This window comes from Pipistrellus kuhlii, unplaced genomic scaffold, assembly GCF_014108245.1.
Source record: "Pipistrellus kuhlii isolate mPipKuh1 unplaced genomic scaffold, mPipKuh1.p scaffold_m20_p_1, whole genome shotgun sequence".
Lineage (NCBI taxonomy): Eukaryota > Metazoa > Chordata > Mammalia > Chiroptera > Vespertilionidae > Pipistrellus > Pipistrellus kuhlii.
Window position 1 is genome coordinate 40,189,430 of NW_023425404.1, and position 27,765 is coordinate 40,217,194.

Below are 27,765 nucleotides of genomic sequence, written 5' to 3' on the forward strand. Positions count from 1 at the left end.
ATATTTAAAAATAATAATAATAATAAATAAAAAATAAAAAGTTAAATTTCTTACACACACACACACACACACACACACACACACCCTACTTAAGAAAGGAGGGCCCTTTGTCATCAGCCAACAGCTCCACTGGATGAAAGATGTTAGAAACAGCCAGCACTGTTCCAGTCCCACTGCCGGCCCTCGGCCTTGGCACATTGGTATCTAGGGCCAGACTGTTCGCTGTGGGGCTGCCCTGCACACGGGAAGCAGCTTTTCTGGCCTCAACCAACGAGATGCCAGAAGCCACCACCACCCTCAGTCATGACAACGAAGAATGTGCCCCCCAATGAGAGCCACTATACTATGTCAGAGGCGTGGCCCCAATACTCCATAACAGTGGTCGGCAAACTGCTACTTGAGAGCCACATGCAGCTCTTTGGCCCCTTGAGGTTTTAGCAAAGGCCAGCTTAGGAGTACCCTAATTAAGTTAATAACAATGTACCTCCCTATATAGTTTAAGTTTAAAAAAATTTGCTCTCAAAGGAAATTTCAATCGTTGTACTGTTGATATTTGGCTCTGTTGACTAATGACTTTGCCGACCACTGGCCTAGACCCAGGGAAGCAAGGTCAGTGGAGAGCTCGGTCCTCTGGCTCGGTTTGCAGGTGTGGGGGAGTCCAGGCCTATACCAAAGGGCACCCATGGGGCTCTAATTGCTGAGATAAAGGCACTGACAAGCAGTCAATAGTCTGTGGAAGAAATGAATGAGTGGTGAGCTGAGGGAATGAATGAAGAGCCAGCTAAGTCGTTAACAGCACAGCTCGGGGCCAGACAAGTCTGAACCCTGAAACCTACCACTTGATCACTGCACCACTTTGACAAGCTACTCAATGTTCTCCCGGCCTTGCTTCCCTCGCCTGTAAAATGGGTTCATGATGGTACTTATCCCGTAGAGCTGCTAGGGTAACTCTCTCAGCAGGGCTGGAGGGAAGAGCCCCAGAGAGGATTTGTGACCCTCTCCCTCGTGTTTTGTACAGCACCCAGCTGCCTCACACCCAGAAAGCTGGACTCATTGCAGGTGCCCAGACCTGCAGTGCCAGTGGCTGTGCCCTGAGCAGAATGAACAGGAAGAACCAGGTAAGCAGTAGCTCTAATCCCCCACACACACTCTCTATTTCCTCTCTCCCACCCCACACCCCACCCACCAACCACCCACTCACCCTTCTCCCTACCCTCCACCAAAAAAATAAAAATTAAAAATAAAAATCCTTGCAGGTGGCCCAGGGCAGTGCAGACAGAGCTGAGCAGAACTGGCTGCAACTGGAACAAAGGTACTCGAACCCCAAACCTGAAACTCACAAGTCAAAGAAATCTTAAGTTTGGTAAACTCCACCCTGCAGTCCCTTGGCAAACTATTCTCTCGGTTATCTCCCCCTTCATTCTTTCTCTATCAGTTCCTCCCCAACTCCTAAAGCTTTCACTGTAATCACCACTCTCAGCAAACTTTCCAGGTTTTTGAGATTTGATTAGGGCTCCGAGAGAAGCTGACCAACTTTGCAGCAGCTGCAGTGTAATGCTGAGTAAGCCACCATTTCTAATAAGGAGAAGAAAAGTCGCACAGGCAAAAATGGTGACGAATCAAATATTATTTTTTAAACGATTAAGCCAGCTACAATGAAGCTCATAAGATATACTAGAACCTCTTTGTGACTTCAAAACTAGGTCATTTCTTTTTTCCTTTGTAATAAAATCAAAGGACAGCAGCTATTTAGCGTCTGAAACTCTGAGCTGGAATTCCCAAACTCCCACTTAGTCTGGGCTGAAACCTCACCAGAGTCCCCACCTGGCAAACCAGGCTAGCACCACGGCCATGCCCCGGGATCCCGGGAGGGGACGTGAACACAGGAGTCCTCTTCCCTGAATGCACCACCAATTTTCAAAGGAAAAGAGAACGCTGTCTCAAATGCTATCAAGTACAAGGAGAGAGAGTCAGGGGAAGTCGGATGTAAAAGCCAAGAAAATTATTGAAGTCAAAACCAGAAAGTCTTGGTCCTCTTGTCTCAACTCTCCAGCAAAGAGATAAGCAACAGTGAAAGATTGTTAATAGTAAAGGGCCTTTATAGACACACACACACACACACACACGCACACGCACACACACACGCACACGCACACACGCACACGCACACACACACACACACACGCACACACACACGCACACGCACACACAAAAAACAAAACAAAAAACAAGAAAACACCTGAACTAAACATCCACAGCCCTAACCATTATGGACTCTCCCTAAGGCAAGGGACAGGGTGGCTGGGAATACACATATTCCTCCCCATGACGGGGTGGCTGGGAATACACATATTCCTCCCCATGAACAAAGAAATGGGCAGATAGTCCCCACGTAGGACATATATCCGTGCTCTAATCCCAAACACCCCACTCCATGACGACCCCCCACAGCGTCCGGTGGAAAGATCCCCTGGCCCCGGCCCTCCCCAGGTGAGCTGAGCCCCCGTAGTAAGGAACACGCACTCAGTGAGCCTGCCTTAAGCTCAGCCGGGCTAATGATAGTTCCACCGGCCTGGGAGCCCTTCCCACCTGTAATTTCAAGAACTTGAGGTAATTACTATGCAGCACAGTTTTGTTTTTGTCTCACGTCCCCCATAAATAGGAACTGGATGTGCACAGCGTGGTTTTGCTCCACCAGTGAATTTTGTTTTTAATCACTTACCCAACAGCCAATTACCCACAGAAACGCGGAGGTTTGCAGAGCTTGAAGAAATAGGAAGCTAATGTCTCTCTACCTAGAATTTGGGATCTATTCAGAGCCTTTCTGAACAGCTTACTCTACCCTCTCTATTAAAAAAAAAAAAAAAAAAAAAAAAAAAAAAAAAAAAAAACAGCCCTAGCTGGTTTGGCTCAGTGAACAGAGTATGGGCCTGCAGACTGAAGTGTCCCAGGTTCAGTTCCAGTCAAAGGGCTCAGGCCCAGGCTATGATCCCCAATGTGAGACATGCAGGAGGCAGCCGATCAATGATTCTCTTTCATCATTGATGTTTCTCTCTCTCTCTCCCTCTCCCTTCCTCTCTGAAATCAAGAAAAGGAAGGAAGGAAGGAAGGAAGGAAGGAAGGAAGGAAGGAAGGAAGGAAGGAAGGAAGGAAGGAAGGAAGGAAGGAAGGAAGGAAGGAAGGAAGGGAGGAAGGGAAAAATGGGATTTCATAAAAATTTCCCTTGGGATAACAAGCCCACATCCTCAAATGGAGGAAAACAGTAAGTGAACCCAGACCTAAAGCATTGAAAATTCAATTTCTTAACCAACTCTGCTGAAGAGGAATAAGGAGCAGTGGGAGAACTCAGCTTTTCATTCAGGCAGACCCAAGCGATCTTGACCCTCAGCCCTGCCACTTCTGAGCTGGGAGAGCTGCCACAAGATCCAGTCTGTCTCTGAGCCTCGGTTTCCTCCTCTGCAAAGAGGCCACTGCCACCTGCCGCTCAGGAGCACTCGGATTCAGAGAACGGAAAACAGGCGCTGAGCACACTACCTGGCACTTGGAAGGCAGTCAACGAACAAAGGGTGAGGACTCTTCTAACCCTGGGGTCATTGGCCCCCGTGGCTTAGCTATTTGGAAACCACCTTCCCGAGGGAAAAACAGTGTGAAGTCCAGTGTTCAGTCTTCCCAAGGAGACCTGAGCTAACGTGACAACAGGATAGAGAGTGAACGTCCGCCCCTGCTAGCTAATAAACCTATTTTGCCAGTTACCATTTGCCAAAAATTTATGTGCATATGTACATTCTCCACCGGTCTCCCCCCCCCACCCCCCCCCCCGGGAATATACCCTCACACAACTTGATTAAGCACATACCCCTAGAGCGAAATGCTTCTGCCTGAATCTTTCTTCACTCCCCGCTGCTTCTGGGAGTGATCTGTGCCCACACCCTTCCCTCTCCTGTCAGGAAAGTATCTGAAGTCAGTCATGTAAAACTTGGAGGGACTTCAATTCTAACTTAAACTGGAATGAAGTTTTTCTCGCACCAATGAACGGAGTAGGTATCTATCCAGGCTACCCACACCACTCTGTGTTCATCTTTATTCTAAGTCTTGGAATATAAGGGTTTCCAGCGTACTGTCATCCACCTAACGGCAAGCTCGGGCGGGCAGGGACTGTTCCCCTGTTTTCCAAGAAGTCCTGGAGGAATACGGAGCTCTGGTAGGAGTGGGGACTTTGTAAGAATTTGCCAAATGAGTGAATAAAAAAAATGAAACAACAAAAACTGAGTGTGGATTTAAAATGAAGCACTCTCTCTCCCAGGGATAGCTGTTTGGGGGATAACAGTGCGCTGAGAAAGATGGTAAGGGGGAACCTGGGTGTTTGACTGAAAACTCCGATGAGCTTACCCTATGTGAAAGCAAAACCTGGTGCTATTCCCATTCCCCCCCCCCCGACCCTCCATCTTCAGGGTTTTCATGTCACAACTTGTTTCTTGATAAGAGCAATGTCACATGACCGATTAAAGTCAGCGCTTGGTCATTCAGGGGAAATTACTCAATTTTCAATTGCCCTTGAACTTTGTTTTTCTCCTGTGATGCCAACCTCTCAGCCATTTTAATGCCCTTTAGTGTCAGGGTCAGAGGAGGTACAGAAAGGAAAAGCACAATCAGTTGTGCGTGTGGCTTTTTAAAAGGCCAATAGCATCTCTTCACTAAATGGGTGTCAAGGGGAGAGGGAAGTTAAGGAGGCCATCACATTTCTAGAATCACCCATTGCTACAACATATTAACTGTCTCTACTGGGGAAAAAAAGGGGGGGGGGGAGCCAATAGGACAGTCTATTCTGAACAGGAATCAAAGCTCACCCTTTTGAGTGCTGTCTTCCCTTCCGCTAAATGAGGAGGCCCTCACTAACTTTTTTTTTCCTTCTCTTACATTCGTCTCATCACTTTAGAAGTTTACTAGTCGAGCTGCTACCCTGGAGAGAGAAATGTCCCAATAAATCTTTTCAGGGGCATAGTTCCTCACACTTTTTCTTTCTTTCTTTACAAAATGTACTATTATATTCATAGTGCGGCCATGGCTGTTCGGGTGCAGCTTTTCAGACACCAAAGAGTTCAATAGCATCCTCAAATAAACATTTCCCCCCAAAATGAAGACGAGATTAGCAAGTTAACCCACTATTCAAAAACTGTTTCACTTTGTTGGCCTGGGAGGAGAGGGGGAGGGACGCAGGGAAACACTTTCCATATGGTCTTGTTCCCCAAAGGTTGAGGGCTGGGGTCAGGGGCCACCCTGGGAGAGCATGCACTCCACATAACCTCCGTTCTCAAGCCAGGACAATTAAGAGGCTCCTACGGAGGCCCCACTCCCAGCAATCCATACAGCCATAGGCGCAGGGCAGGGCAGCGGGAGCTGGGGAAAGAGAAGAACCAACTCCACAATTTTTATTTCTCAAGAAAAAGAAATAATTCTTTTAACTCACGTTAGGAGCTAGAAATGAACACAAATGTTCCTCCCCGCTGGAGGGCATGCTTTTGAAAGTATTCCATCCCACTTCCCTAATAACAATGCAACGTGGAGGGCCAGCACCGAAGAAAAAAGTTACATCCAACGATTTGTGGCCAGGTGGCCACACCCAGGTGGGAAGCTAATACAAACATCATACTTGGGCACAAGTGTACACTAACCAAAATCCCAAGAGACTGTCACAGTAATAGCACTGACACCGAAAACAGTTTCTTAATAAAATATATCATCAAACTATATACGTGTGTGTGTGTGTGTGTGTGTGTGTGTGTTCGATTTTTTCTTAATCTTATTTCACTACCATTTTTGAGATCATCTGAAAAGTGGCTAAAGTCTCACCTCAGATGTGCCATACTACTTACTGTGGAACACTAAGTCCCCAGCTCAAGTTAGTCTATCAGTAAAAAACGTACACTGTGTGGTCGCTGCTGGGTGTGACTACACAGTGGGAATAAAGCTTAGCCACAAATGCTCGCACCTTAACACAATAGCCACCTTACGGACCTCGTCAGCTACGGAGCTTTCTTGAAGGAAAATTCTCCACATTTATGCAAAATCATTATCTGTCTCCAAAGTATAGTTCCTCCTTTTTAATCTGAAATCCTTTCCAAACAGGACAAGTCAAACTCTTACTCTGTTTTCTCTGAATAAGATCACCCCCTGTGATAACCTTGACCCTCCCCAGGTCTCCAGAGCCTCCGGGGCAGACGGTGTCCAGGCGTATGTTTACTGTAAACGGAGTAGAAACGGGGAACTCCAGGGGCCGGCGGGGTCTTCAGTCTCAGGTTGGAAGGCACCAGCCATTAGGCTGCCCAGTGCCTGACAGAGCCAGGATGCCTGATCAGGGAGCAAGTCTGAAGGAAGGGAGAGAGAAGTGCCCGTGAGGAGTCCTGCGTTGGGACTCACCTCTAGCAGTTCAGAGAAGTGGCTGAGGGAGCAAGCCCCAGGGCAGAGCTGCTCAAAGGTGGCGCCTTACAATCAGCCTTACAATCACGGGCGGTGTGAACTCCACTGCCGGGGCTGCAGCCCAGCCCACCTGAGTCCCATTTCTAGAGGTGGGACCTGCACACCAGTCTCGGTAAGAATGCATTAGACGTACAGCCAGGTCTGGGACCGATGCCCCAAAAGAATCTCCAACGTGTTTGAGCGGAGTCGGAAAGGCGATGCTTCCTTGGGGTGAGGAGGAGGTACACGCATATGTGCAAAGGTTTTTAAAATCCCGTGTAACCAACTCCAATATGACAGCCAAGCACCGGTCTCCAGGCCAAAGCGTGATGCAACTTGGAAAAGTCCCTGGGAAGGCTGGGATATTGCTGCTAGTGAGGCGGGGCGCTGGGGGTCTACCTGCCGGGGCAGGGGAGGCCAGGAAAAGGGGACCCCTCCCTTTTTTTTTCAGGGACGGTCTGGACGAGCACCCCGGGACATTCAATAAAACAATCAAACGGGGCAGGGCAGGGGCTGGGCGCTCCGTGTGGATCCCGGAGGCACCGCGGCTTCCTCCTGGCTGTCACTCGGGCCGAGGGTCCAGGTAGGGGTGAGTCCAGGTAGGGGTGAGTCCAGGTACGGGTGAGTCCAGGTACGGGTGCGAAGGCACTGGAGGGAGGTGCCAGAGCCTCCTCCCACCCCCAGACCCCCCGCGGTGCCCCCGAACCCCGCTGTGTGTCCCGCACGCCTCCCGGGGGGAGCTGCGGGCGCGGGGGGCGCACCTTCCCCCGGGTCCGCGCTGCGGCGGGCGCTGCGCCTCTGGCGAGACCCGCGCTGAGCGCGGCGCACCCGGCACCGCCCGCGCCTCTGCGGGTGCCGCGGCCTCGGGGACCCGGCGCCCTGGGTCCCGGGGGCGCACCCACCCGGCCCGGCTCCCGCGGCGGCTCACTTACCGCCGCCGCCGCCGCCGCCGCCGCCGCCGCCGCCGGGTCCGCTCACGCCGCAGCCACACCGCCCGGCCGAGTGCATGGGGCCGCCGCGCCGCCTGGAGGCCGGGCCGCCGGCCACGCCCCCGCCACCGCCCCGGGAGGAGGGGCCGGGCCCGCCCCGGCGGCCGTCCGCCTCGCGCACCGGGCTGGGTGGTGAAGCTCCCGGCGCCCCTTCCCCTGCAGGCCGCCCCCCCGCCCCGCCCTCCCCTCCCGTCTTCCCCGCCCCTGCCCCGCGCCCTCCCCTCCTCTCCCTCCCCTTCCCTCTCCCCCGCCCCCGCCCCGCGCCCCTCGGGCTCCCTCCACGGCCCTCCGGGGCTGGACTCCGTGCGCCCTCCCTCCGCCCCTCGCCCGCACCTCTCCCCTCCCCACACACACTCAGGCCTCACATTCCCCTCCAGCACCGCTTTGTCCTCACCCTTCTTCCCGGAATGTCCCCCTCCGACCCTCCCCGCCATCAGCGGGTGTGTGTCTCCCCCAAACCCGCCCAGCCAAATTCCTCATCTCCGCCCCCCTACTAGTGAGATACTGAATGGAACTTTTTTTCTTTTTTCTACCGCAATTAAAGCTACAAATATTTATTGAGCACCTACTATGGCTAGACACTGGTGGAGAGCTCCAAAATTATGGTGGCCACCTACAATCTAATGGTAATCAATGTCTGCGCCTGTCAGGAAGGCAGGGAGTGAGGGGACCAAGGCCGCCCCGCTGGTGGGAGGCTCATTCCAATGGAAAAAGCGGGATACCACTGACCCGCTGTCAGAGCTTGGACAATCAAAACGTTTTCTTTTCATTTGTGAAATGGATTGCAGGATACTTACCCCACCATCTTGTGAAGATTGGCTGGGGGGGGGGGGGGGGGGGGGGGGGGAAAGTCGCCCTAACCGGTTTGGCTCAGTGGATAGAGCTTGGCCTGGGGACTGAAAGGTCCCAGATTTGATTCAGGTCAAGGGCATGTACCTTGGCTGTGGGGGGCACATCCCCAGTGGAAGTTGTGCAGGAGGCAGCTGATTGATGTTTCTAACTCTCTATCCCTCTCCCTTTCTCTCTGTAAAAAAAAAAAAATCAATAAAATATAAATTCTTTTAAAAAGTCACATAACCTGTACTTAATAAGTAAATGTTTGCCAACTGAGTGGATGAAATAGACATTTGAAAATTTAATAATTGAAAATAATGTAAAGACTTTAAAACATAATAGCGAAAGGGAGAAAATATTTGCAAATCATATATCTGAAGAAGGGTAAATGTACAAATTATATAAAGAACTCATACAACTCAATGTCAAAAAAACAAATGTTCCAACTTAAAAATGGGCATAGAACTGGAATGGATATTTTCCAAAGAGGACATACAGATGGCCAACGAGTACATGAAAAGGTGCTAACCATCACTAATCACCAGGAAGTGCAAATGAAAACCACAGTGAGATGTCACCTCACACCTATTAGAATGGCTATTACCAAGAGGCCAGACAAGTAACAAGTGTTAGGGAGGCTGCAGAGAAAAGGGAGCCCTTGTGCACTGTTGGGAATGTAAATCAGTGCAGTCACTTTGAAAAACAGTATGGAGTTTCCTAAAAAAATAAAAAATAAAAAAATAGAACTATCGTATGATCCAGCAATTCCACTTCTGGATATTTATCCAAAGAAAGCAAAACACTAACTCAAAAATATGTGTGCACCTTCATGTTCATTGCAGTGTTACTTACCATAGCCAAGATGAGGAAGCAACCTGAGTTAAAAAAATGGAATATACCTGAAACCGGTTTGGCTCAGTGGAAAGGTCCCAGGTTTGATTCCGGTCAAGGGCATGTACTTGGTTGCGAGCACATCCCCAGTAGGGGGTGTGCAGGAGGCAGCTGATCGATATTTCTCTCTCATCATGTTTCTAATTCTCTCTCTCCCTTCCTCTCTGTAAAAAAAAAAATCAATAGAATATATATTTTTAAATGAAATATGTGTAATGGAATATTATTCAGCCATTTAAAAAAGGGAAATCTTGCCATTTGGGGCATGAATAGACATTGAGAGTATTATGATAAGTGAAATAAGTCAGACATAGAAACACAAATACCATATTATCTCATTTATATGTGGAATTTAAAAAACAAACCAACGATAAAAGCTCATCGATACAGAGAACAGATTAGCGGATGCCAGAGGTAAGGATGGGGGCAGGAGAAACGGGTGAAGGAGGTCAAAAGGTACAAACTTCCAGTTTTTAAATAAATAAGTCATGAGAATGTAACGTACAGCATGGTGACCATAGTTAATAATGCTTTATTGCATACTTGAGAGTTGTTAAGAGGGAACTGAAAAGTTCTCATCACCAGAAACAAAAGATCTTTGTAATGGATGCTAACTGTGGGGATCGTTGTATAATGTATACAAATATTGGCTCATTATGTTGTACATCTGAAACGGTTATATGTCAGTTATACCTCAATAATAAACAAAGTTTTTAAAGAATAGTGATGGGGGTGAGAGGGAGGATTCTACTTAAGAATCCAAGGGAGGCAGTAAAGGTCAAAGGAGTCTTTTTAAAATAAGTGGACAAACTCTTCTAGAAATATTGGATGTAGGTGCTGGTGTGTCCAGGGGAATATTTAAGGTGATTATTAGGTCTGTTAAATAATTGAATTGAGCCCTAGCTGGTTTGGCTTGCAGACTGAAAGGTCCCAGGTTTGATTCCAGTCAAGGGCACATGGCCAGGTTGTGACTCGATCCCCAGCAGGGGCCATGCTGGAGGCAGCCAATCAATGATTATCTCTCAACATTAAAGTTTCTATCTCTCTCCCTCTCCCTTCCTCTCTGAAATCAATAAAATTATATTTAAACAATAATAATAATAATAATTGCATCAATAACCTCCCTTCCCATGGGAACTGACCTTTAGACCACCTCACAACCGACATTCCCTTCCGTGTAGACCACATTCCATTTGCTAAGACCATTTCCCCTCCAGACCTTCCCAGGATCTAGACCTGCCCAAAGAGTTCCCATTGAAAAAGCCCACCCAGAATCCTTTAAAACCTTGGACTCCCCATCCCTGGGAGCTGGTGCCATTTTGGGACTCGACCCATCTGGTATGCAGATAACCTAATCCTATATAATAAAAGGCTAATATGCAAATTAACTGAACTGTGGAACAACCAGCTGCCTTGACATGCACTCAGCAGGGAGCAGACACTCAACGCAGGAGCTGCCCCCCTGGTGGTCAGTGTGCTCCCACAGGAGTGCCACTCAGCCAGAAGCTGGGCTCGTGGCTGGCGAGCACAGAGGTGGTGGCAGGAGCCTCTTCTGCCTTGGTGGCAGCACTAAGGATGTCTGACTGATGGCTCCCAGACGTGTGTTCCTCCTTGGGTGACCCTAACAGAGACAGTGTTCAAAGAATGGAGGGGGTCATGGGGTGCATACTAGAAATGGGGATGGGACCAGATGGTGGAAAAGGAATCTAATGCTCAAATTAACCAAACAGTAACACTTGGACACCTCAAAATGGTCAGGATGGCACCTGCATCTTACAGAGGGCACTGAAGGGACCTGGAGACCTGGGATGGCAGAAACCTACGCCAGGAACCAGCAAATTGATGAGGGAGACTGCAGCAGAGAGGGACAGGGAAGTAAGAAATTTCCAAAAAGTTCCCCTAAAACTTGAGGACCTAATGTGTGCAGTGAGGGTCTGAAGAGGGTAAAGACACAGCTGAGGTTTCCAGGCGGATGGCTTGGGATGATTTTTGTGAGAGCTGCTGAAGGCATGTGAGGTAATGACAGCATTTTCAGTGGATATGTGGGGCGGGGGGGGGGGGGGTGTGCAGGGGAGGCGGAGGGGAGGAGGGAGACTGTTCCGTGGAGGGCCAGATGTGGGCAGCCTCCAGGCCAAGGAGCACAAGGGCTGGACCAGGTGCCGGAAGGGCAGAGCAGAGGGAAGTGTCCACACTGTGGGCTGAGGAAGCAGAGGGCACCAGCTGAGAGAGGAGAAGGGTCTGTGAGAGGCAGCAGGAAGGCCCAGGAAGGCCCAGCATCACCAATCTACTCTCCCGTAGACCCTTACACAAGGAGCTATAGAAAGTATTCACTTGGGCCTGGCTGATGTGGCTCAGTGGTTGAGCATTGACCTAAGAACCTGAAGGTCACGGTTCTATTCCTAGTCAGGGCACATGCCCAGGTTGTGGGCTCCGTCCCCATTGTGGGGCGAGCAGGAGGCAGCTGATCAATGATTCTCTCTCATCATTGATGTTTCTCTCTCTCCTTCTCCCTTCCTCTCTGAAATCAATATTAAAAAAAAAAAAAAAAGTATTCACTTGGTAAATATTTGTTAATTGTCTAAAAAGCATTTAATCAGCAATTGCCCCACTTGCAGGCAGATATTGTGCTGATAACCAAAATAAGGGAAGTCTTGACCAACTGGTGTGGCTCAGTGGTTGAGCATCAACCCATGAACCAAGAGGTCACCAGCTGGATTCCTGGTCAGGGCACATGGCCAGGTTGATGGCTTGTTCCCCAGTGTGGGGTGTGCAGGAGGCAGCTGATGGATATTTCTCTCTCTCTATCTCTCTCCCTATCCCTCTTGCTTAAATCAATAAAAACATATTTTAAAAATAAATAAGGAGAGTCTTTGGGGGCAAGAAGAGAGCAGAGGGTTTATCAGAGAAACTGCTTTTGATGCTATTATTATCAAAATGCATGCTCAAGCAGCTTCAGCCTGGACGTAGGCAAAGCTTCTAAAAATTTTAAACACATTTCTTTTTTATTTTTATTCAATATCAGTTTTTCTCCCTTGGCTGCTGTTACTGAGCCTGTATGAAGATTTTTTTACTTGTTATTTTATTTTTTATTTTTTGTCAATTATAACAACTTGCCAGAAGAGAAATTTGCAGGAGGAAGAGTAGAGAGAGAAAAAAAAAATCACCTCTTTTCTCCATCAGATCTTGTGTGCTTGGAATACATGATGCAGAAATCTTCAGAGAAATGCTGTGGGGTCCGTGACATACAAGCCATCGTGGGGTGCAGAACACCCAGGGGCCCGGAGGGGAAGCTGCGCCGTGGGCACTTCCTGGGGCGCACACTGTGAGGCTGCAGCGACCACAGGTAACTGAGGGAGCAGAAGGCGTTCAGGGCAGGGGTAGTCAGACACACAAGACAGAAACCAGGAGATTGTGAACAAAGCCAAAAGCAGGATGGTGCTTTACCTGGTTGAAGTGGAGAAGCGGGCTTGGGAAGAAATATGGGGTTGGGTCGGGCCCCTGGGAAGAGGTCTGTTGGTTGGAGCCTTTGGAAGAGGCTGCCTTAGTTGGGGTTGCCCTGACGTAGAGCCTGAGAGGATACTCGGGCAGATGGCGCATGTAGCTGGGGGATCCCTGGGAGCAGGAGAGGGAACAGGGAACGTGAGACAGGGAAGAAGGAAGCCATGCTTAGGGTATGTCACTGAGATTGCCGCTGTGTGCAAAGGGGCCTCTTGGGAAGCTGCCGGACGCTCCCCGGGACTGACAACATATGGGACAGGCCGGAGGATTTTCCCCAGGCTCCAGCATGGCGGCCCTTGTGATTACACTCCCCACCCCAGCTTCCACGCTGAGAGAGCTCCCTGGGGCCACAGTGCTCCCCCTGTCAGCACCAAGCGATGCTGAGTTTGCATGGAACTGTCCTGGCAGCTACAACCTGTCCATTGCCCAGGCTCACAGTGCATAAGGCTCCCCAGGCCCGGCCTCCTACAGCATATGACACCTGGCAGCTCCTCTAGCCATTAGCACAGAGCCATGGTCAGCAAATGTTTGAAGGAACAAACACATACTCATCAATGCACACAGGCGTCATCAGAACATGCCACGGAGAACAGGTTCTGAGCTCCAGTCTTGTGTCCAGGGCAGGGAATGGCTCAACCTATCTGAATTGTAACAAAGGCTTGCCCAAGGCCTTGGACTCACCTAAGCTCCCTGTGGCCTGGATCCCATGGTCTGGAAAGGGAGGTGATAGTCATGCACCCCACAGGGAAGAGGTGGGACCTAATTATTATGTAAAGGTCCTCGGTAGCCTTTGGGAAAACAAATGTGCTTGTGTCTAGTGTGGAGGAAGGTAAGGAAGCCAAGTGTACCATTAACATTCTTATTCTGTGGGAGACAGGAAATTAGAGACACTACCACTTCATTATTTTTTTTTTTTTAAGTTCCATTTGTTGATTTGAGAGAGGGAGGGAAGGGGGAGGGACACACCCATTTGTTGTTCCACTTATTCTCGCATCCACTGGTTGATTCTTGCATGTGCCTGGACTAGGGATTGAACCTGCCACCTTGGTATCAGGAGGATGCTCTAACCAACTCAGATACCCAGCCAGGGCCCCTTGCTTTAGTTTCTCTTTACTTGATAGATAGGGCATCCCTATCCTGTTGTTGGGAATGTTGAAAGAGGAGTGAAGTTTCTCAGTGGAGGGAAAAAGCAATCACAAACTCGAGACTGACTCCATGCTGCTCTCCAGGATTTGCTGTGAGGCCGGAGGGCCCGCCGACTTCCCCACAGGTGTTTCACCTGCACACTGGATTCAAAACCCGGGAGGAGTGAAGAGCAGCATTGGAGGGATCCAGCAGAGTCAAAGGCCTTATATGCACCTTGTATGGGCCAGTTGGACGCAAGCAGGGCTGGACTTCCTGGAAGCTTGGCCTGTCTGTCTGGAGGCTGAAAAACAAGAGGAGAACTGGCGATGCTCAGCCAAAAGGCTGAGGGTGGAATTTTCTAGAAACAGCACAAGTTACAATCCCTGTCTCCTCAGTCATCCCCAAACCACCAATTGATACTAATTCAACAAAGATGCATTTGTTAAATATTACCCCAAAAGTGTCCCTAGTTATGTTGAAACAACTCCAGGATATAAAAGCCTTTCCTATCATCTTTGGCCAAAGTCAGGATAGCTCAAATTCCAAGATTAAAAGCAAAACCTTTATTTTTTTATTTTTTAAATTTTGACTCCGGGGGCTACATTTTCTCTGGAGCAAATTATTAACCATTTTGGGGGTTGGATTATTTGCTCGTAGATGATCTAAGCCATCTTGAGGGCCACATTCTCAGACAGTATTCGGACCAACTGGGCCATGGATGAGACCTGACACTCAGATCGAATGTTTTAAATGCTGCATTTTTGTTCACTGAGGACTGCCAGAGCCTTCTAACGAGGGGTTGCTCCTTCCAGAACACATTTTTCTTGGATATGTCTAAAGCCAAAGTAGCACGCTGGGACTATTCGGTGAAATAATGAGAACGAGAATTTAGTTTATCTTGCAGAAGTGGATACAATTTATATCCCTAAAACTTAGGGCTTGGGAGCTGGTCTACTTGAGAGCAGGTTGAGGTCTTCAGACTGGCGGTTCCCTAGGCCTGACGGTGCCAGTGATTACAGCAGGAACATGAATTTCATGGGCAGTTTGAGGAACTTCACATTCAATGTTTTGTTTGTAGTTTTTTTCAATCCTCGCTCAAGAATATGTTTTTATTGAGTTTTCAGAGAGAGACGAGGGGAGAGAGACACAGAATAACATCGATCAGCTGCCTCATGTAAGCACCCGGCTGGGATCGAACCCACAAACCTAGGTATGTGCACTGATCAGGAACCGAACCGCAGCATTTCGGTGTAAGCTCCAACCAACTGAGCCACATTCAATGCTTTAATTTTCAAAACAACCCGGGAGGTTGATGTTCTTCTCTCCACCTGACATATAAGGGAGTTGAGGCTCAGAAAAGCCCCACAACTTGTCCAAGACCCAATCCTTTATGGGTAGGTGGGAGTAGTCCCCACTGCTCCAGCAGCTTCACCGGGGAAGCACAGGACGGCAAACTGAAAGGCATCAGGGATGATTCTTCCTGACTTCCCTTCCCTCACGTCAGTCCCTCCCAGCCCCCAGTGCCCTCAGCGAAACCCAAGGACACGGCGATTGCTGCCCGTAGACCTTTCCCTCACGGTGAGAATGCCAGAGCCTGTGCCAGCATGGGGAAAATGCCTTTTAAATTATGGAGATGGGTGAGGAAAGAAAGCAAAGGTTTATGTAACAGCCTCAGGAATCTCTGCCCTCAGGAGGGGCCGAGCAGGAGCCGTGCTGAGCGTCAGAGGCCGGCATGGCCAGGCAGACAGGCCCCCGTCGGCGGGGCCTCTGGCTCAGGGCCAGCGCTGCTGTCCTCGAGGCCTTCGGTCCACACTGGCTCTGAAACCACAGGGACCGGATCAGTAGCTCCAAATCAAAGGTGGCACTGGGTCTTTAACTAGAAGACCAGACACTCAAACACGTCTCAGGCCGCCACTGGCAGCACAGCAGAACCTCCAGGCAGCTCGCTGAAACCGAGTCGAGACCACTCCACAACGCCCAACATGAACGGGCACGATAAAGGGAAGCAGATGTGGGCATCGTGATTGCTGAGGCCGGTGTAGACATCACTGATGCAACTCATTATGAGCTCTTAAAGAGAACAGAGTCACTAGAGTGGCGACATTCAGAGACACCTCTTACACCAGTCCCTCTCACACTGCCTGGTGACTTCTGGGGACCCAGGGTGCTTCTGTGTGGTGGGTTCCTTCCTCCATACAAATATATTAAAAAATTATGTTTTACAAATACACCAGCACAAATATATATTTGTGTAGTGAATATATAGTAACACATTTTCCACCTACGTACTCATTTTCCCCTCTACTTTTAAAATAAATTATACGTTTTTGTGGGCCCCTGGAAGAATCGTGGGTGCAGGCTCTGTGCTGAGTCCAATGGGTGAGCCGGTCCTGTTTATATGCTGATGGCTTCCGGCTCTGCACTGAATCATTAGGAAACTTTGAAGACTAGCTCTGCTTGTCATCCCCACCCCCTACCCCCCTGACAATTAAATCAGTGTCTCTATAGGTGGGCCCCGGTGTCCTGCACTTGGCCTTTTAGAAGTTTTCCCAGCCCAGTGGTCAGCAAACTCATTAGTCAACAGAGCCAAATATCAACAGTACAACGATTGACATTTTTTTTGAGAGCCAATTTTTTTAAACTTAAACTTCTTCTAATGCCATTTCTTCAAAATAGATTCCCCCAGGCCGTGGTATTTTGTGAAAGAGCCATACTCAAGGGGCCAAAGAGTTGGATGTGGCTCGAGAGCCGCAGTTTGCTGACCACAGTCTCAGGTGATTCTAACGTGCAGCAAGATTGTGATCTGCTCTAATAATATATTTCTCATAAGATCTTAAGTTTTTCTATAGCAAATCCTCTTACTGCATTTATTTTTTAAAGGAGACTATCCTGAGCCTGGAAGGGGACCACAGTTGTACAGATCAGCTTTCCCAGGGTGACGGTATCCTATTGGAAAATCCACCCTTCCCATCCCCATAGGGATAATGTTTCCCAGTATTAACCAAAAGTCCCCCCTTCCTGCTCTCGGTGGCTCTACGGCTACTTTTCAAACCCTGCTGTTTGCTAGTAACCCTGAAGCAAGGGGACAGGGTGCAAAGCAGAAAGGAAAGGAATCCCCAACAGGTTGTGTCAAAGGCCTTGGACTTGGACGTCTCTAAGCCTAGACCCAAACGTTTGGGAAATGTGGGGCAAAGTGTGGGATTTGTTCTGGGGAAGTAGAAAAGAATCTTTTCCTCCCTGGCTGCTTGAAGCATGGCCACCATCATGAGCGCCACTGCACCTCCCTGGACCAGGAAGCTCATGACTACAGGCTACTCCAGCGGAAGCAAATGGCCATTGACGTCCTTCACCCTGGGATGGCAACAGGACCCAGGACAGAAATTCAGGGGAAACTAGTCAAAAAGCATGAGATCACAGCGGATGCCATCTTCGTGTTTGGATTCAGAACCCATGTGGTGGTGGCAAGACCACTGGCTTCGGCACCGTTTCTGATTCCTTGACTTACACAAGGAAAAATGAATTTAAACGCAGACCTGTAGGACGTGGCCTGTCTGAGAAGGCCTCAAGAAACCACAAAAGGAATGCAAGAGCAGGATGAGGAAAGGCGGACGGAATGAATGCAAAGGCCAATGTTGGTGTTGTAAAAAGAAGTGAAGATCTTCAGTGATTTTATCTGTGGTGAGTATGCAAGTTTTTCATGAGAGGATTAATAAACTAAGAACTGAAAAAAGAAAAAAGAAAAAAGCTGTGAGGACTTCACGAAGCACCACGGAGCTAGGCAGCTCCATGCCAGCTTGCCCCAAACATGGCAGGGGTCTCCCTCTTCCCTCCCTCTGAAGTCAGCCTTTTGCCTGGCGACCACCCTGGAGGGGGATGCCCATTCCTGCCAGAGATTTTGCAAATGCCCTTTCTCCGGATCCTGGGCAATGCATTCCCACCTAACAATATTCTTAAGCCCCAAGAAGGAGAATGGAGTTCTGGGCACCTCGATCTCATGGCCAGGCATACTTGTGTAGCATTACCAAATTTTTAGAAAGTATACAAGATGGAACAGGAACTCCTACCAATGTAGTTTGATCTATGTTTCAGGGCCTTAATACTCACACTTAACACCAGGAAGAAATCTATGCAGTCAGCAATAAAATTCAGACATCTCAGAATAATTATAACTTCCTTAAAGATCTAACAATGGTTAAAAGCATTTGGGTAAGGAAGGTGACCTACATTTGATGTTATGTTTTATATTGTTCCTTAGCATCATACTTCTTAAGAACATATAAAATAACTATAAGGAACATATAAAATAACATTAAGATGTAACAAACAGAATTTGGCCAGAATATTCTCTGGTAAGGGAGCACTTAGGAGCACACACCATCCATCTTCATTACATATCTGTCCAAAAGATAGAACACAGCAGGAAGTATGTAGTTTTAATGAGCTTGGAGGGCTATTACGTAGTTACCTTGTTATAAACTTTGGTTCTTCTATACCAGCAGGGGACAAAGTATTTGTTTTCTGTTTTAAATTTTGTTTTCATAAAGCACCATTACTAGGGATCTGCAAGGAATGACAAAATAGGAAGAGATTTTTCAGAAAGGGACACTCGATTACTTCTGAAACACAGCAGCTGGGAGCAGCAGAGGCTGCCCAGGTTACATTTCCTTCTTCAACTGTTTCCATTTGAATGAGTGGTCCTTAATAAAACTGATAGCTCCCAAAGCTGTGGTTCAGTTAAACTTTTCTGGAGATGGATGTTGGTGATGGTTGAATAACAATGTGAACGTACTTAATGCCTCTGAACTGCACAGTTAAAAACAGTGAACAATTGTCACTTAATATTAGTTTACATATGATGGAACCTTTTTAATAACTACATGTATTCTACAACATTATGTGACTTAATTTAAATAGAAGTAAAATTATGATAGTTTCTTGAAATTTCCCCAATTCATTTCCAGTAGAATTCCATTAGTGTACATATAACTTCATAGAAGTTCAATATTGCATAATGAGAAAGAATAACTTATTATAATTGTAAAAAAAAAATAGTGAACAGTGGTAAATTGTATGTTTGAAGCTTTTACCACAATTAAACAGAATAAAGAGATCCTGGTCCAGATCACTGGGGTGGAGGAGGGGGGGAGACCACAAAAACCATGTGTTTGTGGTTTTGCTCGTGTGTGTGTGTGTGTGTGTGTGTGTGTGTGTGTGTGGTGTGATGGCAAAAAAGAAAAGAGGAGATGATTTCTATTTATTTAAAAAGAGTTTTCTGGTTGTGTTCTGGCTGATGGAAATCTAAACTATGAGCATTAATACATGTTTAAATCTGTGGCTAATATAGGCACCAAGGAATGAACAAAACTTGAGCCTGGGTCTTATTTTATAAAATATTACAAGTTAATTACCTGTGTTAAGAAAATAAATTCACAACTTCTCCCTGAAGAGCCGGGCCCAGGGGGTGCCATGAGTCTCCAGCCAGCTGTCAGTGGCCTTTTCAACACCCCCCCAACCTTCAAGCTGCAAGTTCGGCCCCGCTGACCTCCACCCACGCCACCATGTGGAACAAGTGAAGGAGAGGGTGTTGAGAGGTAGCAGCCTCAACCTTGGGCCTGGACATGGCTGTGTCCAGAGCCATGCCCACACCACAGGAAATCACATTCACACACCTGTAATTGCTTTTGAGAGTCAGTCACACAGATACTCGTCCACAGGACCACACTCACAGAACCACACACCCATACACAACCACAAGGCAACTGAGCCACACAAGCTTTCTCTAGACAGAAACTCAGTCATAGCCACATGCCCAGATAACCCACCAACGTGCATACAACATAAGTCTCCTTTATTCACGACCCATGTGTGGGAGTTCAGCTGCCACCAAAACTGCCCCCGTATTGTCGGCCCACAGGTCCTCTTCACTCAGCACACTTAGCAGTACCCGCATCTCTGGGAGCCTGGGGCAGGGAGCATGCACCTTCCTGGATCATGTCACCTCACAGAGAGACTGTCCTCAGCCCTCGGGTCCACACCTTACACAGGCACGTGACTCACCAGCCACGCGCTCCCAGCCACTGGACCACACAGCCAGCGCACACGTGGCCTCGTCCTGACTCCCAGATATCTTCCTGCTGAGACAGTCACCCCCTGGCCTTCGCACCTTCAGCCTTCAGGAACCCTTTCCAAGCACCCTGATCCCCAAATTCTCCCAAATACGGATATACCCCCATTGTGCAGTGACACACACACAGAGCTGGAACCAAGCAAACTAGGACTCATGGGGACCCTCGGACCAGGTGATATAACTGTGTTGGAAGCCCTTCCTGCCCCCTCAACACACACTGACCCACCGTCCCTACTCAAAGTTCCAGGTAGAAATGGGGGGAGGGGCAAGAGGACCAAGTAGGGGCAAGATTCCAACTCCCAGTGTCAGGGAAGAGACCGGATCTGCTGGCCTGGTGACTCGAAGGTTCCTGTTTTGCAATAAATGTTTGTTTCTGGCCTGTGGTCTAGCCTTGTGGAGGGGAGGGGGGAGAAACTAACATCATAACACTTAACATCTTGTGTAAGTCCCCCTAGACAGGCTCTCCTCCAGTCTTACCTGGTCTCTACCATTCACAGCGTCCACAGCCAGGAGAAAAAATCCACACCAGCAAACAGCAAACACATCTTACAAAACTTTCCAAAAGCTACCAACATATTTTGACATTTCTTCTTATTCAATGAATTATTGGGGAAGCAGCAACAATGCATGTGGTAACAAATTACAGCAGGTGCTCGAATAACGTTGTTTTGTTATAACACTGATGAGGTGCTGTAGGAATTTAACTCTTGTTTATATAAACTAGCCTATGGTAAATTTGGTTACATTATATGTTGTTTCCATTAAAGCCACAGAACCTATCGCTGATAAGTGCGGATTGTCTATATACCTGGATATTATAACACAACTAGAGGCCCGGTGCACGAAATTTGTGCATGGGGGGAGGGGAACTGCCCCTCAGTGCAGCCTGCACCCTCTTCAATCTGGGACCCCTTGAGGGATGTCCAATGCCCATTTAGGTCCAATCCACCTGGACATCCCTGTCACAATCCAGGACTGCTGGCTCCCAACTGCTCGCCTGCCTGCCTTCCTGATTGCCTCTAACCACTTCTGCCTGCCAGCTTGATCACCCCCTAACAACTCTCATGCCAGCCTGATTGATGTCTCACTGCTCCCCTGCCAGCCTGTTTGCCCCCAACTTCTCTGGTCACTCCTAACTGCTCCCTGCAGGCCATCTTGTGGTGGCCATCTTGTGTCCACATGGGGACAGAATCTTTGACCACATGGGGGCAGCCATCTTGTGTGTTGGAGTGATGGTCAATATGCATATTACTCTTTTATTAGATAGGATAGAGGCCTGGTGTATGGGTGGGGGCCAGCTGGTTTGCCCTGAAGGGTGTCCCTTGGGATGTGTGGTGGCCTGGGCGAGAGGCCTGTGATGGTTTGCAGGCTGGCTACACCCCCCGGGAAACCCAAGCAGAGGCCCTGTTATCAGGAATTTATGGATCTTCTATAATTGAAACTTTATAGCCTTAAGCGGAGGCCTGGGCCAGCCAGGGTATGTGGAAAGCTTGACTTCCTCCATTACCTGGGGCAACCTTAGCCTCCAACTCTTCCAGCTCTCATGGCTGCTGCTATTTCTGTTGGAATTTATTTACCTTCTATAATTGAAACTTTGTACCCTTGAGTGGAGGCCTGGGCCTGCCAGTGTGTGTGGAAAGCTTGGCTTCCTCCTTTGCCAGGGAAACCCAAGCCTTCCTCCTGCTCTCTGTGGCCATAACTATCTTGGTTGGGGTTAATTTGCATACTTGCTCTGATTGGCTGGAGGGCATGGCTAGTGGGTGTAGCAGAGTGGTGGTTAATTTGCATATTATTCTTTTATTAGATAGGATTTGTTGAAAGTGGAATTAATGATGATGTGAGGCTTCACTTTCTGGAAAGGCATCCATTACCTAATATTCCCATTTTTCTCCAACAACTCCATCAGTAGTAAAATTTTCGAGTGACTTCTTCTGCCTGGTTCTGATAACTTTTAATCCGTGTAGACCTGGGAAGTGGAGGAGGGAGGAGCTTCTAGGTGCCAAACACTGTGCGGGGGCTTGCTACACATTATTCTCTCATTTGCTCACGACGCTGGCCCAGGTGACCTGCCCGCTGTGGGAGGCGGAAAGTGGAATATGGAAATTATATAATTTTCCTGAGGTTGCACAACCAGCAAGTGGCAGGGCCAGGATTCAAACCCAGATCTGTCCGACTCCAGAGCCTGTGTGTTTACCCACTGTGATATAGCACATGCCTGTGGAGCCCGCTCTTTCATACATAATGTTTATTTTAGAAAGCAAATTTGTTTCTCATTATAAAAGTAACTCAGACCTGCTAAGTGAAGACAGCTGAGTGAGCTCAGACTGAAACCACTCCCTTCCGATATAAACACAGAAATAAATGAAAATAGAAGCACCCAAATAGAATGGAAACCTGTTACTGATGCTGTCACTGAGAACTCACGAAGAGCTGGGGTCAGCTGTGAGCTGGGGGGAGACTCCTGTGCTGCTTGAGAGTAAGAGCCTGTGTTCCTCACTCAGGGCGGTGCCAGCTGACATGGGGAGCCGTGGAGCCATGCTCTCTGTGCAAGAATAGGAACTAATATAACTTGCTTAGAGTTAGAACCAGAAATACTCCTGGTTCTAACCTCAGGAGAATGACACAGGGGCATTTGCATGACTGGAAATTCACTCCCACCCAATAGCCAGAACTTAGTCTCTGACCAGACAGGACCGTTGGGCCATGAACCAAAGATCAGACTTAAAGAATGTGCAACCAGGAAGCCACCCACCAGTGAAGAGGAAAACTCCCCTGCAAACAGAGCTTTCAGACAAAAGGACACCACATGAGTCAGTCCCGTGGTATGAGAGAGAGTGAACAAATGAACTAACCCATGCTGGTGGGAATGTAGATAACATTATGAAAGAATTAAAATACATATACTATGTATTCTTAAAACCCTCGGTAGAAAATAAGGGGTGGTAATCCTAACACAAGAAGAATAAGCTATGAAACAAGAACAGGACAATATTTGATATCTTAATTCATAACTAATATTTGATGAGGAATTGAAGAATACTCCTTGGGAAAGGACAGTCACTTCAAAAACAGTTTTGGGAAAATTAAATAATCACATGCAGAAGAATAAAAATGGACCCTTACATCACTCACAAAAATTTGAAATGGATTAAAGACTTGAATGTAAAATCTGAAGTCATGAAGTGCCTAGAAGAAAACATATGGATAACGCTCCTTGGCATTGGTCTTAGCAATTATTTTTTGGATAAGACACCAACATTGCAAGCAATAAAAGCAAAAATTCATAGTAGGGCTACATCAAACTAAAAAGCTTCTGCACAGCAAAAGGAACTATCAACAAAATGAAAAGACAGCCTACAGAATGGGATGAAATATTTGCAGACCCATATATCTGATAAGGGGTTAATATCTGAAATATATGAGGAACTCATACAACTCACTAGCAAAAAAAAAAAAAAAAAAAAAGAAAAAGAAAAAAGGAACAAAATGGCAATAACAATCTAATTAAAATGGACAGAGGACCTGAATGGACATTTTTCCAAAGAAGACATACAGATGGTCAACAGTTACATGAAAAGGTGCTTAACATTAGTAGTCATCAGGGAAGTGAAAATTAAAGCCACAATGAGTTAATTATCACCTCATACCTTTTAGAATGGTTATCATTGAAAAGACAAGAAATTGACAATTGTTGGTGAGGATGTGGAGAAAAGACCTGTGCACTGTTGGTGTAGCCACTGTTATTCTGGAAAACAGTATGGAGATTCCTCAAAAAATTAAATATAGAACTATATATATAATAAATATATAAATATAAATAAATATATGTTTAAAGGAAATGAAATCAGAATTCAAAGAGATAGATGTATTCCCACATTCATTGCAGAATCCTATCTAATGAAGAGATAATATGCTAACTGACCCTCACACCATCACAAAGTTGGCAATGTCCACAGCCAATAAGGAGGTAATATGCTAATTGACTGTCATACCATCAAAGATAGCGGTACCCACAGCCACAAGATGGTGGCACCCAGTCTCCTCAGCCCCACCAGGGCAGCAGGCATGGGGCAAGGAAAGACCCATCCTTGGGTGGACCTAATCGCTCCACATGCCTGCCTTTGGAGTCCCCCAGTCCCCTTAAACCCCCAGCTCTCCAGGGCCAGCCTGAGGCACAGGTAATTCTTGGATGGCAGCTGCCCAGCCGCCCAGGGCTGCCTGAGGCTCAGGTAACCAGAGCTGGCTGAGGCTTGTGCTGCTGGCAGTCACAGCAGCAGAGGTGTGATAGGGCATCGCCTTCCCCTCATCACAGGATTGCCTCCCATCCCTGAGGGCTCCTAGACTGTGGGAAGGGGCAGGCTGGGCTGAGGGCCCCCCCCCCTCCAGTGTATGAATTTTCATGCACTGGGCCTCTAGTAATTTATAATAGCCAAGGTAAGAAAACAACATAATTGTCCAATAATGGAAGAATGAATAAATAAGTTGTGTGTGCTCTCTCATATATTCATTGGTTGATTCTTGTATATACCCTGACTGGAGATCAAACCCACAATTTTGGCATACGGGGATGACACTCTTACCAGTTGAGCTACTCGGCCAGAACTGACTTTCATGATTTTGACACTTTGGAAGAGTACTGGTCAGTTATTATGTAGAATATCCTCATTTTGAGTGATGCATTTTTGCCAAAAATAGCACAGAGGAAATGAGCCCTCAGTGCATCAGGTCAGGGGGATATTATGCTATAATGTCTTATGATGTTAAACTTGATCACGTGGTTAAATGGTGTCTGCTGGATATCTCCACTATAAAGTTACTATTTTTCATTCTGTAGTTAATAAATATCTTGGAGTAGCTACTCTGAAGCTATAGGAAATATCCTGTTTCACCCTGGCTTGGCTGCTCAGTTGGTTAGAGCATCATCCTGATATGCCAAGGGTGCAAGTCCAATCCCCAGTCAGAGCACATACAATAAATGCATATATAAGTGGAGCAACAAATAAATTTCTCTCTCTCTCTCTCTCTCTCTCTCTCTCTCTCTCTCTCTCTCTCATCAAGCAATAAATAAAAATATTTAAATACAAAAAGAAAAATATCCTGTTTTACCTCAAGTGTTGCCCATTCATTTTATTTATTTATTTATTTTTAAATATATTTTATTGATTTTTTACAGAGAGGAAGGGAGAGAGATAGAGAGTTAGAAACATCGATGGGAGAGTCATCTATCAGCTGCCTCTTGCATGCCTCCTACTGGGGATGTGCCCGCAACCAAGGTACATGCCCTTGACCAGAATCAAATCCGGGACCCTTCAGTCCACAGGCCGACGCTCTATCCACTGAGCCAAACCTGTTTCGGCGCCCATTCATTTTAACATCCATTAATAGATGGTGTCAGCAATAACATTTACTGTGATGTTTGTCTAGTTGTAATTTTTTGTTCCCCTCATTCATTAATTAATCAATTTTATGCAAGTCCTTCATGTAGTAATTTAAATTCTCTGTACAGAAGTTATTGATCCATTTGTTTGTTTATATGAGTATGAACTTATATGTACTTATTTTATTCTGTTAATTATAATCCAATGCTATTATTATTTATTTATTTTTAATATATTTTTATTGATTTCAGAGAGGAAATGAGAAGGAGAGAGATGGAAACATCAATGATGAGAGAGAATCATTGATTGGCTGCCTCCTACATGACTCCTACTGGGGATCGAGCCCAGAACCCAAGCATGTGCCCTTGACTGGAATCAAACCAGGGACCCTTCAATCTGCAGGCCGATGCTCTATCCACTGAGCCAATTATTATTTATGTTGTTACCCAAATTGTTCCAGCTTTGGTCATTGGGAGCACTTTCAGGTTGGTTGCCCATGCCCTTGTAACATGTTCCCACCTGTTGTTTTTGTTTGTTCATTTGTTTTTGATTTTGGTTTGTTGTTGTTGTTGTTAATACTCACCCCAGGAGTAACAAAAACAAAAAAGGATATTTTTCCATTAATTTTTAGGGAGAGTAGAAGAGAAAGAGAAAGACAGAGAGAAGCATCGATGTGAGAAAAACACATGGATTGGTTGCCTCCTGCATAAGCCCTGACTTCAACCAGGGCCCAGTGCTAGGTGCCATTGGCCAGAATCGAACCTTTGGTGGGCAGGCTGACACTCTATCCACTGAGCCAAAATGGCTAGGGTTATTCCCACCCGTTTTGTGCACTTCCTTACTTTCTGGATGCTCTAAAGTCTAGGCTCTTCTTGTATTTTCCCTGCCCCAGGCCAGGAATGAATATATTTACTTGTTGGTTTAACCCTCGTACTGTATACACATAAAGTTGTTTCAGAACTGCTAACCAATGCTCCTGTGAGCAGCAAATTTACCAGGATACAGATTGGTGTACATGCCTTTTGCCGTTAGCCTTATAGTGCCAAATGAAAAATCCCAATATTCCAGAGATACTTGGGTTCATTCTTTTCTTCCCACCCCCTTCAGTGTGATGTTATTCATCTGTACTAGGTTCATTTGCAAAAGCTTGTATTATATTTGGGGAATACACATCCTGCTTAAATTTTTAAATTTTTATATGGTACAATTCACTCTTCAGAGTCCGCAATTCTAAGGGTTTGACAAATGTATCTATCACCACAGCCATGAACCAGGACAGTCACGTGGCCCCCACAATTCCCTCTGCTGTCCCTTTGTGATCAGCCCCTCCCCAGCACCCCCTGCTTCTGACAGCCACTGATCTGCTTTCCATCCCTGTAGTTTTGCCTTCTCCAGCATGTCCTATACCACTAAGTGCATTCATGCAATATGTAGCTTTGGGGATCTGGCTCCTTTCATAGTGAAATATTCATTTTACTCCACTGGATCATAAGTCACTCTTGTTATTTATTTTGTTGCTCAAATTCTCCCCTTTTGGCTGCTGTGAGCTCTTTCAAGTTGGCTCTTGTGATCTTGGGACATGTCCCCAACATTTTTTGAGCACTTCCTTTCTTTCTGGCACCATAACTGGTCCTGGCTTATTTTGCATTTTCCCTTTCTCAGTCCTGAAATCCCAGCTCAATTTTCCAAAGAGCAGTGAATACCTGGAAAATCCACTCCAGTGGGCCAGGCGGCATGTCCTTAAAGAAGGGGTCTTGGGGAGACTCTTACTCATCCCCTGCAGGGCCCAGGAAAGAGGAGAGATGGAGGGCTTCTCTCACCAGGAGGCACTGAGGCAGCAGAACAGAGGGGCCAAGTGCAGACGTGGGTTCACTGTGTAACTTGGACTGGTGGAAGGCACATGCCAACATTGATATCATGCATCTATGGCTTCTGTGGGTCCTGGCGGCATCTCCCAACAGCATTGTGCATGGACATCTGCCCAAGGATTTTTATGACTCTAAGCCTAGGATCTCTCCTTGGGATGCCCTCTCACTGCCTTTGTACCACTGTCCTCCCACTGCCAGCCATTGGCAGTCACATCAGAGTCCTTGTGGTCATGGACTGAACCGGCCAGTGGCTCTCTCATCACATTACTGCAGGTGAGGAACTCCTTGATGTCCGCCTAAAAACTTTATTTAAACATGTTTTTAAAATACTTAATTCCAGCCCTGGCCAGTGTGGCTCACTCAGTCAGTTATAGAGTCATCCTGGACACCAGAAGGTGGTGGGTTCGGTCCCCTGTCATAGCACATATCTAGGTTGCAGGTTCAATCTCCAGGTGGGGTGCTGTGAGAGGCAACTGATCAATGTTTCACTCTCACATTGATCTCTCTCTCTCTCTCTCTCTCTCTCTCTCTCTCTCTCTCTCTCGCTCTTTCTCTTTCTCTCTCTCTCTCTCTCTCTAAAATCAAATGTTTAAAATGTC